At 38.1% G+C, this 17,874-nt stretch overlaps 1 pseudogene; it reads left to right on the forward strand.

Moving 5' to 3' along the window:
• Nucleotides 1–17,507: 17,507 nt before the first annotated feature.
• LOC123935637 lies at nt 17,508–17,672 on the forward strand (annotated as a pseudogene).
• The last annotated feature ends 202 nt before the right edge of the window (nt 17,673–17,874 follow it).

Genomic DNA, 17,874 nt, shown 5'->3' on the forward strand with positions numbered 1-17,874 from the left:
AAAAAAAACCAAAATACTCATCTTCTGTGTATGAACTATTAAGTGACAATCATCTTAAGACTAGTTTTCTTTTCTTTTTTAAAATAAGGATGTAAAAGATTGTACTGAGAATAAAAACTTGCACCTTTGATTAAGCCAAGTCCAGTCTTTTACATCAATTTTATTATTCATAATAAACATTACCAACATTTATGTAATGTGACATTCCCTACAATAATACAATGCCAAATTGACAAATGTTTATTTTTAATGTATTAACATATCCTATACATTCAAATACCATACCTATTACAAACATAAAAATGATATTTATCTTCCTTATTTAACACAGCATCACAGCAGAACATTTAGAAAAGTCATGCTTGCACTTGATTGATACAACACTTGAAATGTTTTTCTCATCTACTCATCAAGGATGAAAAACTGTGTTGCAACATATATCTAGGTTAGGGAGTATTTTGATCACACTTTCAAGCTGAAAAAATATCTTGGTTTTGGCATCAGGTGGACCAGATAAATTCATTCCTAGTCTCAGTGATTTTAGACAAGTTCAGCATCTGTTAGATTTCAGCTATTGGCTTCCAGAATGCCAAGTTCTTTATTAAAGTACTATACTCACATGTCAGGTCCTCCACATCCGTGGTTATTTTAATTCACTTTTCTAGTTCCCTCTCTGGTTCTCAAGTTTTTGTTATTGTTGTTTGTTTGTATTAGAGGTTTGTGGGTTTTTTGTTTGTTTGTTTGTTTGTTTGTTTTGGAAAAAGAGTATTTAAAAGCAATATGTCCTAGTGGTCAATAGTACATATAAGCTCATAATTTATCTCCAGCTCTTACTGGCTGTTAGCTTGATTACTTCATCTCTCTACCATTCAGTTTCCTAATCCATAAACTTGGAAAATAGCAGTAACTTCCCTCAATAGGTACTTGTGAAGGACACCTGGGTGACTCAGTTTGTTAAGCCATTTGCCTTTGTCTCAGGTCATGATCCCAGGGTCCTGGGATAGAGCCTCACATAGGGCTCGCTACTCAGCAGGGAGTCTCCTTCTTCCTCTGCCTGCTGCTCCCCCTGCTCATGCTCTTTCTCTGACAAATGAATAAATAAAATCTTAAGTAGATGTGAAGCTCAAGTAAGGCAACAAAGATGAATTATTCACTGTAGGGAATAACTGTAAATGTTGTATTAAATTACCTACCATCCTCACTGTTACTACTATTCTCCTAAGTGAAAAATTAAATGCCATATAAATGAGAACTATATTCAGACTGAGTGTTTTAGGAATGTATAGTTACCTACATGTGTAAAATTTCTACTCCTCATACTAGAGGGATGATTTAAAAACAAGTCAGATTTTGAATAATGTATTTTTATAGATTTTGTTAAATTTATTATTAGAACCACTTTTATTTAAGAAGTTGATTTCTTGATAGAAGAGGTATATTGTTTTGCACTAATCCTCATCTTCTATGTATTACCAATGTTTAAGAAAAACAGGGATCATCTTTCAAAATATTTAAGTGTGACAAATTTTCTGGTTTCCCAAAAAGAAATCAGGTTACTTTCATCCATTTACATAACATTCAGGATTTTTAAAAAATCATCAACATTGGGGATACATTATGTTAACAAAGGTTAAATAAAATATAACATATATTTGTATTTACTTACCAAAGCAAGAGTTAGCCCTATCTAAATCAGACAATACTCTTCTGATTTTAGAAAAACAAGTATTTCTATTTGATGGGAGCTATAAATAGTTGTAAAGATGTGGTATTTCTCATATATTTTTAAATTGGTGAATTCTTTTTTTTTTTTTTTTTTTTTTTTTTTTTTCCCTTTTTATTTATTTATTTTTTTTTCAGCGTAACAGTATTCATTCTTTTTGCACAACACCCAGTGCTCCATGCAAAACGTGTCCTCCCCATCACCCACCACCTGTTCCCCCAACCTCCCACCCCTGATCCTTCAAAACCCTCAGGTTGTTTTTCAGAGTCCATAGTCTCTTATGGTTCGCCTCCCCTCCCCAATGTCCATAGCCCGCTCCCCCTCTCCCAATCCCACCTCCCCCCAGCAACCCCCAGTTTGTTTTGTGATATTAAGAGTCATTTATGGTTTGTCTCCCTCCCAATCCCATCTTGTTTCATTTATTCTTCTCCTATCCCCCTACCCCCCCATGTTGCTTCTCCATGTCCTCATATCAGGGAGATCATATGATAGTTGTCTTTCTCCGATTGACTTATTTCACTAAGCATGATACGCTCTAGTTCCATCCACGTCGTCGCAAATGGCAAGATTTCATTTCTTTTGATGGCTGCATAGTATTCCATTGTGTATATATACCACATCTTCTTGCACCAGTCAGAATGGCTAAAATGAACAAGTCAGGAAATGACAGATGCTGGAGAGGATGTGGAGAAAGGGGAACCCTCCTCCACTGTTGGTGGGAATGCAAGCTGGTGCAACCACTCTGGAAAACAGCATGGAGGTTCCTCAAAATGTTGAAAATAGAACTACCCTATGACCCAGCAATTGCACTACTGGGTATTTACCCTAAAGATACAAACATAGTGATCCGAAGGGGCACGTGTACCCGAATGTTTATAGCAGCAATGTCTACAATAGCCAGGCTATGGAAAGAACCTAGATGTCCATCAACAGATGAATGGATCAAGAAGATTTTATTTATTTATTTGACAGACAGAGATCACAAGTAGGCAGAGAGGCAGGCAGAGAGAGAAGAGGAAGCAGGCTTGCTGCTGAGCAGAGAGCCCAATGCGGGGCTCAATCCCAGGACCCTGGGATCATGACCTGAGCCGAAGGCAGAGGTTTTAACCCACTGAGCCACCCAGGCGCCCCAAATTTGTGAATTCTTAACAATAAAAAGTATTAAATTTATTGGCAAGTAAAAGCTTATCATACACAGAGGAGTCAAGATGGCAGAAGAGTAGCAGACTAAGATGACATCAGGTCGCAGGAATTCAGTTAGATAGTTTTCAAACTATACCAAACACCTACAAACCCAGCAGGAGATCAAAGAGAAGAGCAGCAATTCTAGAAACAGAAAATCAACCACTTTCTGAAAGGCAGGATATACAGAGAAGTGAATATGAAGCGACAGAAAGATAGACCACGGTGGGTGGGGCCAGCTCTCAGCAAGCAAGGAGCACAAAATCAGAACTTTTAGAAGTCTGCTCCACTGAGGGACACCTCTCCAGAGGCTAAGCAGGGGTGGAGCCCTCACAGGAACAGTGTGGTCTCAGGTCCCACGGGATCACTGAAATCTCGAGGGGTATCTGAGTTCAGCAGAGTTCGCAGGTATCAGAAGGGGGAAGCTGACCTCAGAGATGGAGCTGAGGAGTGAGCTTTCAGCTGGGGGTTACCTTAAACCATGATCCATGGCACAGTTGGACTCCTGCTCTTTGAGCAGGGACCCACATAAATGGCAGATCCAGGGAGACTCACCTTCCTTCTCTGGAGGCAGGGATCTGCTGGGTTTGGAGACTCCAAATGGGGCTGTGCGCCAGAGACAGAAACACTCAGTCATAGGCCGAATGTGTCTGGAGTGCAGCCGGAGGCCAAGGAGTCAGGAATGACTGACTGCCTTTCTCCAAACGTGCACTGAGGAATGGGGCCCTGAGCTCTCGGCTCCTCCAGGCTGGAGATTGGGAGGCCAACATTTTCATTCCTGTCCTCCAGAGCTCTACAGAAAGTGTTCAGGGAACTAAATCTCCTGAGAGTAAACCAAAGCATATTACTTAGCCCAGTCCAGCAAGGGCAGTGCAATTCTGCCTCAGGCAAAGACTTTTGGGAATCACTGCAACAGACCCCTCCCTCAAAAGTTCAGCAAGAACATCCAGCAAAGACCAGGCTCACCAATCAAGAATGGTGGAATTCCAGAAGAGGAGAAAGCAAAGCACAGAATTCATGGCTTTCTCCCTATGATCCTTTAGTCTTGCAAAGTTAATTTTTTTTAACGATTTTACTTATTTATTTGACAGAGATCACAAGTAGGCAGAGAGGCAGGCAGTGAGAGAGAGAGAGGAAGGGAAGCATGCTCCCCGCTGAGCAGAGAGCCCGATGTGGGGCTCGATCCCAGGACCCTGGGATCATGACCTGAGCTGAAGGCAGAGGCTTTAACCCACTGAGCCACCCAGGCGCCCCGCAAAGTTAATTTAATTTTGTATTTTTCTTATTCTAACTTTTAAAACTTTTCCTCTTTCCTCTTTTAAAGTTTTTTTTTTAACTAGTCTATCTTAACAATACCTATCTTAAAAAATCTTTTTTTTTAAGATTTTATTCATTTATTTGACAGACAGAGATCACAAGCAGGCAGAGATGCAGGCAGAGAGAGAGAGGAGGAAGCAGGCTCCCCACTGAGCAGAGTGTCTGATGTGGGGCTCAATCCCAGGACCCTGGGATCATGACCTGAGCCAAAGGCAGAGGCTTTAACCCACTGAGCCTCCCAGGCGCCCCTAAAAGAATCTTTTTAAACCTTCATTATTATAGTCATATTTTATCCTTCACTGTATCTAACTTTATTTTTGTATACATATAAGTTTTTTTCTTGTACGAAATTTTGGGATACAATTTCTTCCAATAGATGAAAATATACCCTAAATCTAGCACAGGGCTTTGTTCTAGTCTCCAGCCTGAGAAAATTCTCTCCACATTCTTTTTCTTTCTTTATCCAACCAATTTATCTTATCACTTCCTTTTTCAGATTTTTTTATTTTCATCTTTACAGTCACAGTCCATCCCTTCACTGTGTTTACTCTTATTTTGGTACATATATATCAGTTTTTCTTTCCTTAAAATTTTGGAAGGTAGTTTCATCTAAGAGACCAAAGTACACCCAAAATCAATGGGTGGCTCTATTCTATTGACTAGTCTAATATACATATTTTCTTTTTTCTTTCTTTTTTTTGAACTTCATTTTACACCCTTTCTTCTCCTCATGATCTGGGGTCTCTTCTGATTTGGTTATCACGTATTTTTCTGGGGTCTTTGCCACCCTTTTAGTATTTTATTCTCTCATTCATATATTCTTATCTGGATAAACTACAAGGTGAAAAAACTCACCATAAAAAAAAAAAAAAGAACAAGAGGCAGTACTGAATGCTATGGACCTAATCAATATGGACATTGGTAATATGTCAGATCTAGAGTTTAGAATGACGATTCCCAAGGTGCTAGCTGGGCTTGAAAAAGGCATGGAAAACATTAGAGAAACTCTGTCTGGAGAAATTAAAGCCCTTTCTGGAGAAATAAAAGAACTAAAATCTAACCAAGATGAAATAACAAAAGCTATTAATGAGGTACAATAAAAATTGGAGGCTCATACTGCTAGGATAAATGAGGCAGCAGAGATAATTAGTGATAAAGAAGACCAAATGATGGAGAATAAAGAAGCTGAGCAAAAGAGAGACAAACAACTACTGGACCATGAAGGGAGATTTCAAGAGATAAGTGATACCATAAGACGAAACAATATTGGAATAATTGGGATTACAGAAGGAGAAGAAGGGGGGGGCAGAAGGTATACTAGGAGCAAATTATAGAGAATTTCCCTAATATGGCAAAGGGGACAAGCATCAAAATCCAGGAGGCACAGAGAACCCCCTCAAAATCAATAAAAATTGGTCCACACCCCGTCATCAAATAGTAAAACTTAGAAGTCTCAGTGACAAAGAGAAAATCCTGAAAGCAGCCTGGGAAAAGAAGTCTGTAGCATACAATGGTAAAAATACTGGATTGGCAGCAGACTTATCCAGAGACCTGGCAGGGCAGAAAGCACTGGCATGATATATTCAGAGCACTAAATAAGAAGAGCATGTAGCCAAGAATACTATATGCAGCTAAACTATCATTGAAAATAGAAGGAGAGATAAAAAGCTTCCAGGACAAACAAAAACTGAAAGAATTTGCAAACATGAGACCAGCCCCATAGGAAATATTGAAAGGGGTCCTCTAAGCAAAAAGAGAACCTAAAAGTAGTGGATCAGAAAGGAACAGAGACAATATACAGTACCAGTCACCTGACAGCCAATAAAATGGCACTAAATTCATGTCTTTCAATAGTTATCCTGAATGTAAATGGGCTAAATGCCCCAATCAAAAGACACAGGGTATCTGAATGGATAATAAACTAAAACCCATCAAAATGCTATCTACAAGAAACTCATTTTAGACCTAAAGACACCTCCAGATTTAAAGTGAGGAGGTGGAAAATAATTTACCATGCTAATGGACATCAAAAGAATGCTGGAGTAGCAATCCTTATATCATGTAAATTAGATTTTAAGCCAAAGACTATAATAAGAGATGAGGAAGGAAACTATATCACAGTCAAAGGGTCTCTCCAACAAGAAGATCTAATAATTTTAAATATCTATGCCCCTAACATGGGAGCAGTCAACTATATAAACCAATTAATAACAAAATCAAAGAAACACATAGACAATAATACAATAATAGTAGAGGACTGTAACACCCTCCTCACTGAAATGGACAGATCATCCAAGCAAAAGATCACCAAGGAAATAAAGGCCTTAAATGACACACTGGGACCATATAGATCTCACAGATATATTCAAAAGATTCCATCCCAAAGTGACAGAATACACATTTTTCTCTAGTGTACATGGAACATCCTCCAGAATAGATCACATCCTGGGTCATAAATCAGGTCTCAACCAGTACCAAAAGATTGGGATCATTCCCTGTGTATTTTCAGACCACAATGGTCTGAAGCTAGAACTCAATCACAAGAGGGAAGTTGGAAACAACTCTAACACGTGGAGGCTAAAGAGCATCCTATTAAAAAAGGAAAGGGTCAACCAAGAAATTAAAGAAGAATTGAAAAAATTCATGGAAGCAAATTAAAATGAAAACACAACTGTTCAAAATCTGTGGGATGCAGCAAAGGCAGTCCTGAGAGGAAAGTATATAGCGATACAAGCCTTTTGCAAGAAACAAGAATGGTCTCAAGTACACAACTTAACTCCACACCTAAAGGAGCTGGAGAAAGAACAGAAGAGAAAGCCTAAACCCAGCAGGAGAAGAGAAATCATAAAGTTCAGAGCAGAAATCAATGAAACAGAAACCAAAAACAAAAAAAAAAAAAAAACCAACAAAAAAAAAAACAAATCAATGAAACTAGGAGTTGGTTCTATGAAAGAATTAATACAATTGATAAACCCCTGGCCAGATGTATCAAAAAGAAAAGAGAATGGACCCATAGAAATAAAATCATGAATGAAAGAGGAAAGATCACAACCAACACCAAAGAAATACAAACAATTATAAGAACATATTATGAACAACTAAATGCCAGGAAATTTGACAATCTGGAAGAAATGGATGCATTTCTAGAGACCTATAAACTATCAAAATTAAACCAGGAAGAAGTAGAAAACCTGCACAGACCTATAGCTAGTAAGGAGAATGAAGCATTCATCAAAAATCTCCAAACAAACAAGAGCCCAGGTCCAAATGGCTTCCCAGGGGAATTCTACCAAACATTTCAAGAAGAATTAATACCTATTCTCCTGAAACTGTTCCAAAAAATAGAAATGGAAGGAAAACTTCCAAACTCATTTTATGAGGCCAGCATTACCTTGATCCCAAACCAGACAAAGACCACATCAAAAAAGAGAATTCCAGATCAATATCATTGATGAACACCAATGCGAAAATTCTCAACAAAATCCAACCCCTAGGATCCAACAGTACATTAAAAGGATTATTCACCACGACCAAGTGGGATGTATTCTGGGCTGCAGGGTTGGTTCAACATCTGCAAATCAGTCAATGTGATACAATACATTAATAAAAAATAAACAAGAGGCAAATGGTAATCTTAATAGATGCTGATAACGCATTTGACAAAGTACAGCATTCTTTCTTGATCAAAACTCTTCAAAGTGTAGGGATAGAGAGCTAGAGAGCACCTACCTTAATAGCATCAAAGCCATCTATGAAAAACCCACAGAGAATATCATCCTCAATGGAGAAAAACAGAGCCTTTCTGCTGAGGTCAGGAACATGGCAGGGATGTCCATTATCACCACTGCTATTCAACATAGTACTAGAAGTCCTAATCTCACCACTCAGACAACAAAAAGAAATTAAAGTCATCCAAATTGGCAAAGAAATCAAACTCTCATTCTTTGAAGATGATATGATACTTTATGTGGAAAAACCAAAAGATTCCACTCCAAATCTACTAGAACTTGTACAGGAATTTGGTAAAGTGTCAGGATATAAAATCAATGCACAAAAATCACTTGCATTTCTATACACCACCACCAAGACCAAAGAAAGAGAAATTAAGGAGTCCATCCCATTTACAACTACACCCAAAATGATAAGATACCTAGGAATAAACCTAACCAAAGAGGCAAGGAATCTGTACTCAGAAAACTATAGAGTACTCATGAAAGAGTAGGAAAATACAAAGATATGGAAAGGAAAATACAAAGATATGGAAAAATGTTCCATGCTCATGGATTGGAAGAACAAATATTGTGAAAATGTCTATGCTACCTAAAGCAATCTACATGTTTAATGCAATCCCTATTAAAATACCATCGTTTTTTTTTTTCAAAGAAATGGAACAAATAATCCTAAAATTTATATGGAACCAGAAAAGACCTCAAATACACAGAGGAATGTTGAAAAAGAAAGCCAAAGTTGTGGGGCATCACAATTCCAGACTTCAAGCTCTATTACAAAGCTGTCATCATCAAGACAGTATGGTACTGGCACAAAAACAGACACATTGATCAATGGAACAGAAGAGAGAGCCCAGAACTAGACCCTCAGCTCTATGATCAACTAATCATTGACAAAGCAGGAAAGAATGTCCAATGGAAAAAAGATAGTCTCTTCAACAAATGATATTGGGAAAATTGGATAGCCACATGCAGAAAAACGAAACTGGACCATTTCCTTAAACCACACACAAAAATAGACTCCAAGTGGATGAAGGACCTCAATGTGAGACAGGAATCCATCCAAATCTTTGAGGAGAACACAGGCAGCAACCTCTTTGAGCTCTGTGCTGCAACTTCTTCCTAGAAACATCACCAAAGGTAAGGGAAGCAAGGGAAAAAATGAACTATTGGGACTTCATCAAGATAAAATGCTTCTGCCCAGCAAAGGAAACAGTCAACAAAACCAAAAGACAATGGACAGAATGGGAGAAGGTATGCAAATGACATATCAGATAAAGGGATAATATCCAAAATCTCTAAAGAAGTTATCAAACTCAACACCCAAAGAACAAATAATCCAATCAAGAAATGGGCAGAGGACATGAACAGATATTTCTGCAAAGAAGACATCCAGATGGCCAACAGACACTTGAAAAAGTGCTCCACATCACTTGACAACAGGGAAATACAAATCAAAACTACAATGAGATCCCACCTCACACCAGTCAGAATGGCTAAATGAACAAGTCAGGAAATGACAGATGTTGGCGAGGATGTGGGGAAGGGGGAACCCTCCTACACTGTTGGTGGGAATGCAAGCTGGTGCAGCCACTCTGGAAAACAGCATGGAGGTTCCTCAAAAAATTGAAAATAGAATTACCCTATGAGCCAGCAATCACACTTCTTGGTATTTACCCTAAAGATACAAATGTAGTGATCCAAAGGGGCATGTGCACCCGAATGTTTATAGCAGCAATGTCCACAATAGCCAAACTATGGAAAGAACCTATATGTCCATCAACAGATGAATGGATAAAGATGAAGATATATATATATATATATATATATATATATATATATATATATATATGCAGCCATCAAAAGAAATGAAAAATCTTGACATTTGCAATGATGTGGATGTAACTGGAGGGTATTATGCTGAGCGAAGTAAGTCAATCAGAGAAAAACAATTATGATATGAGGAATTTGAGAGGCAGAGAAGGGGGTTTGGGGGGTAGGGAAGGAAAAAATGAAACAAGATGGGATTGGGAAGGAGATAAACCATAAGAAATTCTTAATCTCACAAAACAAACTGAAGGTTGCCGGGGAGAGGGTGTATGGAGAGGGTGGTTGCGTTATGGACATTGGGGAGGATATGTGCTATGGTGAGTACTGTGAAGTGTGTAAGCCTGACAATTCACAGACCTATACCCCTGGGGCAAATAATACATTATATGTTAATTAAAAATTAAAAATAACAAAAAAAGTTTATCACACCAAAATATATAATAAAGATGCAAAACACGGCTGCTAATTTAAGGGACAATTTTACTACCTCCTCTTTAATCATTTTTTTTTTCAATTTGTTGTCACTTTTAATTAACTGTTGCAGTAGAAAATGATTTTCTATTTCTCATTTATAATGTGATGTCAACATGAAACACACAAGTAATGTGACTTCATAAATGTTCCTCAGCATTCACAAATTGCTACATTTAATCTTCAACCCACTAGAGTGGAAAATATCAATACTACCAAAATATGTAGTAGAGGTTCTATTTGAGCCAAGGACTGGGAATCTATAAGAGTTCCAGGGTTTAACAACTAATGTCTTATAAGCTATGTTCCTTTGTCAACAATGGGCATAGCAATGCTTTCTAACTCCTAATGAAATAGGCATCCAGATGGTATAGCCCATTCTTGGCCATGCTTACCTCCTCAAGGGTAAAACTCTTAATAATTGCATGCTGTATATTTTTTTCAACTACTGAGTGGCCCTGGCACATTTCCTTGGACTCTCTACCCTGCTGAGGTACCTTTCAAGGCATCAAGAAAAAGGTCACTCACAGCTGGCCCAGCCAATTGGCAGTATTAAGGGTTGAGGGGATGAACATATTTTATCATGACAACCACCCATTCATGGTTTTCTGTACTGTGACACACGGGTTGAAAAGATTTAGTCTAATTTACAATAATTACTATCATTTACTGACCAGTGGTGTTGATTATGTTAGTATCAATGATCCATATAAAGAAATTACTATATTCTACCAATTTTAGGATATCTCTTGAATTTCTATAGTTCCTTCTTCCCTTCAACATAACCTATTGTGATTATGCATACTTCTATCTTTGTAAAGAATACACTATAATTCCTTAATTGCCAGGACTGGACCTTCTAGATTTTCTTCCATATGTCCCACATCTTTGTGGGGTTATACCTCAGCAGGTCTTAATAATCTTGTTTGATGATTGTTCCTCAAGTCTATGTTAAATGTTAAATCATTCATACCCAAGATGAGGTTAATGCTTTGGGATTCTTTTTTCTTTAAGAGTGGGAGTGAATATATTTGTTTTTTTTTTTCTTGACTTGTTTTGAAACAACAGTTTCCATTCTTAAGGTACTGGCAAAAATGTGGAATGCACTCTCTTATAATAGAACACAATAAAGCCTGCCTACCTACAAAAATTCACTTCCTCAACCAGGATGTAAAAGTAACTACCATGAGCACTAAAGGTAGTAAGAGAGAAGATACACTCTGTTAAAAATCTACAATCTCATTTGAGAACTCTGTAATACTTCAGAGAAATAAATTATCCTCACTACAGCATAAATCATATGCACATACTGCACAATGCAATATAAATACATCACCTTGGACTGACATAACACAATATGCAACTACTTAAGTTTTTATGAGACATTATGGTCAAAGCTTATAGCTTTGCCTCACAGAACACGTCATATTTCCTTGAACCTTTTTTATCTTTCATGTGGTAGTTCAGTTGTATTAGGTTGGAGTCGTGTGCAGGATGTCAAAAGCTATGTCTCATTTTTAGTTGAAACAAGTAACGTGATGTCTTACAACTGAAAATCAAAACAATTTTCCATTATTCCTTTTTGTATAAGAATTTTAATTGCTATCTTTTAAATCTTTTAAAACTTATTTTATAAGCTTTATTAAGTTATAATGTTACACATTTAGAGTATACATCTTGATAAGCTTGTATATGTACACACCTGGGATATATGTATATGTATATACCTGGGATACCATCAGCTGAAACAAGGTTCTTTTTTTTTTCTTATTATTTTTTAAAGATTTATTTATTTATTTATTTTTGCTTTGAAATAAAGGATTTTATTTCTGGATTAACTTCTCTGGTAGACATATTTAATTGTATGATGAAACTTTTTTTTATTTGTTTATTTTCAGCATAACAGTGTTCATTGTTTTTGCACCACACCCAGTGCTCCATGCAATATGTGCCCTCCCTATTACCCACCACCTGGTTCCTCAACCCCCCCCCCCCACCCCTTCAAAACCCTCTGGTTGTTTTTCAGAGTCCATAGTCTCTCATGGTTCATCTCCTCTTCCAGTTTCCCTCAGCTCCCTCTCCTCTCCATCTCCCCATGTCCTCCGTGTTCTTTGTTATGCTCCACAAATAAGTGAGACCATATGATACTTGACTCTCTCTGCTTGACTTATTTTGCTCAGCAGAATCTCTTCCAGTCCTGTCCATGTTGCTACAAAAGTTGGGTATTCATCCTTTCTGATGGAGGCATAATACTCCATCGTGTATATGGACCACATCTTCCTTATCCGTTCATCTGTTGAAGGGCATCTTGGTTCTTTCCACAGTTTGGAGACCGTGGCCATTGTTGCAATAAACATTGGGGTACAGATGGCTCTTCTTTTCACTACATCTGTATCTTTGGGGTAAATACCTAGCAGTGCAATTGCAGGGTCATAGGCAAGCTCTATTCTTAATATCTTGAGGAATCTCCACACTGTTCTCCAAAGTGGCTGCACTAACTTGCATTCCAACCAACAGTGTAAGAGGGTTCCCCTTTCTCCACATCCTCTCCAACACACGTTGTTTCCTGTCTTGCTAATTTTGGCCATTCTAAATGGTGTCAGGTGGTATCTCAATGTAGTTTTAATTTGAATCTCCCTGATGGCTAGTGATGATGAACATTTTTTCATGTGTCTGATAGCCATGTGTATGTCTTCATTGGAGAAGTGTCTGTTCATATCTTCTGCCCATTTTTTGATATGATTATCTGTTTTGTGTGTGTTGAGTTTGAGGAGTTCTTTATAGATCCTGGATATCAACCTTTTGTCTGTACTGTCATTTGCATATACCTTCTCCCATTCCGTGGGTTGCCTTTTTGTTTTGTTGACTGTGAAACAAGGTTATAAACATATTTGATAGCTCCAAAAATCTCCTTGTGTTCTTGTGTGTGCATGTGTGTGTGTGTGTGTGTGTGTGTGTGTGTGTTTGCTAGTAAGAACACTTAACCTAAGGTCAAGGTTCAAAGTATATAATACTATATTAGTAACTACAGGTACTATGCTGTACAGCAGATCTCTATCTAACATGTGTTCATTTTGCTTAAGTGAAACTTTACAGTCACTGAGCAACAATTCCCTATATCCCCCTCTTCCCAGCCCGTGGTCACCACCACTCCATTTTCTGCTTCTATAACCTTAACTATTTTAGATACCTCATAAAAATGGATTCCTACTATTTGGCCTTCTATTACTGGCTTATTTCACTTAGATAATGTCCTCCAGGTTCACCTAGGTTGTCAAAAATGTCCTGAATTCCTACTTTTTTAAGGCTGAATAATATTCTATTAAATGTAACAAACCACATTTTCTTTATACATTAATCTGCCAATGGACATTTGGTTAATTGGCAGATCTTGGCCAAAGTGGATGATACTGTAATACAGATGGGGGTTCAGGTATCTCTTTGAGATCTTCACATCAATTCTTTTGGGTATATATAACCAGAAGTGAGACTGCTGAATCATGTGTTTCTAGATTTAATTTGTTGAAGAACCTCCATACTGATTTTCCAATGTAACCTTGTACAGTGTTAATGAGAATATAAATTGGTACAGCCAATTTACTGAAAATGGTGAGAAGATTCCTCAAAAAATTAAAAACAGAACTACCATAAGGCCCAGCATTTCCACACCTTGGTATTTATCCAAAATAAAATTGAAATCAGAATCTCAAGACAGCATGTTGAATTTGGGGAATGCCAAAGATAAGGACAAAATTTTTAAAAAACTGCCAGAGACACAAAACCTTCAGAGATACAGATTTCTGACAAAGGAATAAGAACTGGACTACATTCAGACTTAAAACTAGCATTTACTGCTTAGTTGCTTTCAAAGCTCTTGTGTCAATGACTGAAACTGGATTTTAGATACATGTAATTTACCTACCAAACGCGAGGACAGAGAGCATTTTCAGGAATTCAAAAACTGAAGCAAGTTATGTCTTAGGTGGTCCCTCCAAATACATTGCCTGTGGCTATACTGAGCAGTTAGAGGATGAAAAGCAAGAAACAGGAAGAGCATAGGATTAAATAAACAGTGGAATTCATTCTGTAGTCAAGTGGTAAAAGGAACTCCAAGATGACATGTCTATAGTAGGCTTAGAAAGTGATTAACAGAAACAAAATCCTGTGATACATGAGACCAAGAAAGTCAGACTTGTTAATCTACTGACAAAGTTTACGTTATCTCACTAAGAGTCTGATAGGACTTATAATGTGAAAGGAATACTTCTTTTGTTCAAAAAAATTTCCCAGCTAATCTTATGATATAGAATCACGGATTAAACCACCACAAGGACCTTCTGATGTACAGCACCTCAACTAAGTTCACTTCTAGATTGATCCATACAATTCAACCAAACAATAGTCTGAAACTGGTTGCTCCCCACTGTTACTGGTTTATACCATTTTCACACCATGTCAGAAAGACCTATAGGTCTCTCTGTTCTTTTAACTATCTATCTCAATCCAAAATTATCTTAAGAATGTTCACAAAACTATTTTCCTCATGTTTTGATTGTTTTGCCTCTTAACTATCTACTTTCAGAGAGTGACCTCTACAGTAAACTTCATGACCTCCTTATAAGAAGTTAATAACTGCAGGGGGCGCCTGGGTGGCTCAGTGGGTTAAGCCGCTGCCTTCGGCTCAGGTCATGATCTCGGGGTCCTGGGATCAAGTCCCGCATCAGGCTCTCTGCTCAGCGGCGAGCCTGCTTCCCTCTCTCTCTCTCTGCCTGCCTCTCTGTCTACTTGTGATCTCGCTCTGTCAAGTAAATAGATAAAATCTTAAAAAAAAAAGAAGTTAATAACTGCAAACTATTAAAAAAAAAAAGAAGTTAATAACTGCAAACTAAGTGGGAAGTTAAATGTCTTTAAGAATAATTTATTCAGGGGGCGCCTGGGTGGCTCAGTGGTTTAGGCCGCTGCCTTCGGTTCAGGTCATGATCTCAGGGTCCTGGGATCGAGCCCCGCGTCGGGCTCTCTGCTCAGCAGGGAGCCTGCTTCCACCCCTCTCTCTCTGCCTGCCTCTCTGCCTGCTTGTGATCTTTGCCTGTCAAATGAATAAATAGAATCTTTAAAAAAAAAAAAAAAAAAAAAAAAAAGAATAATTTATTCAAAAAAACAACTGGAATGGATTCCACAATGGACAGAGTGTGAATAAGAAAATGTAAATTATTAGGGAGTCTATCAAATAGGGTTTTTCTTCTAATCTTAAGCGAGAAAAGAAATTCAATGAATTCAGGAGTGGAGAGTGGTGTGATGAAAAATTCAATCAAAACAATATCATAATGGGGTTCCTGGGTGGCTCAGTGGGTTAAAGTTTCTGCTTTTGGCTCAGGTCATAATCCCAGGGTCCTGGGATTGAGCCCAGCATGGGGCTCTCTGCACAGCAGGGAGCCTGATTCCCCCTCTCTCTGCCTGCCTCTCTGCCTACTTGTGATCTCTGTCTGTCAAATAAACAAACAAACAAAAAATATATTATGGCAGCAAAACTATAATGGCTCAAAATAATAATATTGGGGAAAATTGATCATTTTCTCCTGCTGGAGCTATTTCATTTTTTATTTCTTTCATTGTATTCTTCACCTCCAGAATTTGTTTGATTCTTTATTGTCTTTATTAGTCTTTCTGTTTTGTTCACAGTTTTCCTCTTTTCATTGAGTTGTCCATCTGTTCTCCTATAGCTTACAGAGTTTCTTTAAAACTGTAACTTTATCAGGCAATTTATATGCATCTATTTAGCTCATGTTAGTTACTGGAAATATTTCATGTTCCTCTGGTGGTGTTATGTTTCCTTGATTTTTGTGTGTGTGTATTCTTTGTATCCCTGCATGAATGTCTGCATGTCATATGAATAGTCACATGTTCCAGACTTTATGGACTGGCCTCGGTGGGGAAGGATCTTCACTTGTCGTTGGGTGTGAGGGTGCTGGCTTCATAGGGTAAAGTAGCTCTAACTCTGGAGGTCAGAGTTTGCACAGCAATGGCAAATCTAGACAGCAACCTCGGATGAAGTCAGTCTAAGGGAAGATTGTGGGTGTCTTTGTTGATGAAGACTATGAGTATCCATGGAAGTAGCAACAGAGGCTACTGGGGTCCTTGGTAGTGAAGTGTGCTGGGGTCCTCCTTTTTTAGTTGGGGGAAGTTGCCAAAAAGGCAATCCCTCCTGGAACTGAGGCATTGGTGCATGCACAGCAGTGCCAGGAGTGTATGTGGTGGCTCTTTCCATGAACCCAAGAGGTTTAAGTGATGTAGACTCCAGGAAGCTCCACAGGTAGGGTCAATGACAATGTAAAATGACAGGGGATGTTTGCAAAATCTGTAGGTGTCTGTGCTTGTTTGTTGAGGACTATTGGGGTCCGCTTGCTCTCCTTCTTCCCTGCCAGGTGGTCATCCACTAGGGCAGCTGGGGCTGCAGGTTTCATTTCTAATGTGTTTTCTTTAATAATGTTTGGTGCCTCAGGGCACTTTGTTCTGTTTGTTTGTCTCTATCCTTGTCTTTATAGTATATCAACCCCCAGTTTTCTCTACATGTCCTGTGATCCTTACAGCTTATTAGTCTCATGATAGACATACTTCTTATGTGGAAAATGAAATCAAAGAATAAAGAATTCAAAACAGAGGACTCCCAGCTTCTGGTATCTTAAATCCTAGGCCAAGAAACTACCACAGCATCACCTTCATCATATTTTAATGCTAAATGGCAGTCACAGTGCCCTCTTCATTTCAAGGGAATGCTAGACCTCACATATTAATTGGAGAAGTTTCAAATAATTTGTGGCCATCTTTAATCTCTGAGAACTTCCTAATGCTTCTGATATAAAATTTAATATCCATACACACCATTCATCACTGTGCCACTGCCTATCCTTACAGCATCAGTTCATGAAACATCCACCCAATGAATCTGCTGCCCTCTCCCACAGTAACTCTATTAGTCTCCTCAGTGTACCATGTTCTCACAGCCATTCTTATATACCTATACCTCCTTGTTCTTTAGTAGCCAACAATTAGCTGACAATCACTCCATCACCAGAGTGAACAGTTTTGCCAAATGAGCTATGTTCAATTTCCAACTTAGAATTGTATAGTTTAGAAAAAATACTATTTCACCTGTGTAAAAGCACTTTTAATTCAGTAAAGTTTAAGCTATTAATATCAGCATCCAGAACAACAAATTGGTAATTTTGGAATGGAGTTTTAGCTATTTCAGAATGGGAGACTTTGAAAACACGTGGCAGTATCGTAGCCAATGAGGTTTATCCGAGGCACGATTATTGCTAATTGAAAAACACATAACCTTTACAAATGGCTATGATGGGTCTTTATGATATCCTTTTTACAATCAATGTGAACATGTGTATCTTTGAATTACACATTCATGGAATGCCAGAGCTAGTCACCTTTGAAATATCACCAACAAGAAGAGAAAGAGACACCCTTGAGTTTAATATATGCACTTCATGAGCTATGAGGATGATGAAAGTTTGTAGAACACCATATCCTTTGTCATTACATAAAACTCAGTGCTCCTGAATGTGAAAATCTGCCTAGCATCCTCCATGCTGCATATACAAATTCTAGCCA

Source organism: Meles meles, chromosome X (genome assembly GCF_922984935.1).
Source record: "Meles meles chromosome X, mMelMel3.1 paternal haplotype, whole genome shotgun sequence".
Classification (NCBI taxonomy): domain Eukaryota; kingdom Metazoa; phylum Chordata; class Mammalia; order Carnivora; family Mustelidae; genus Meles; species Meles meles.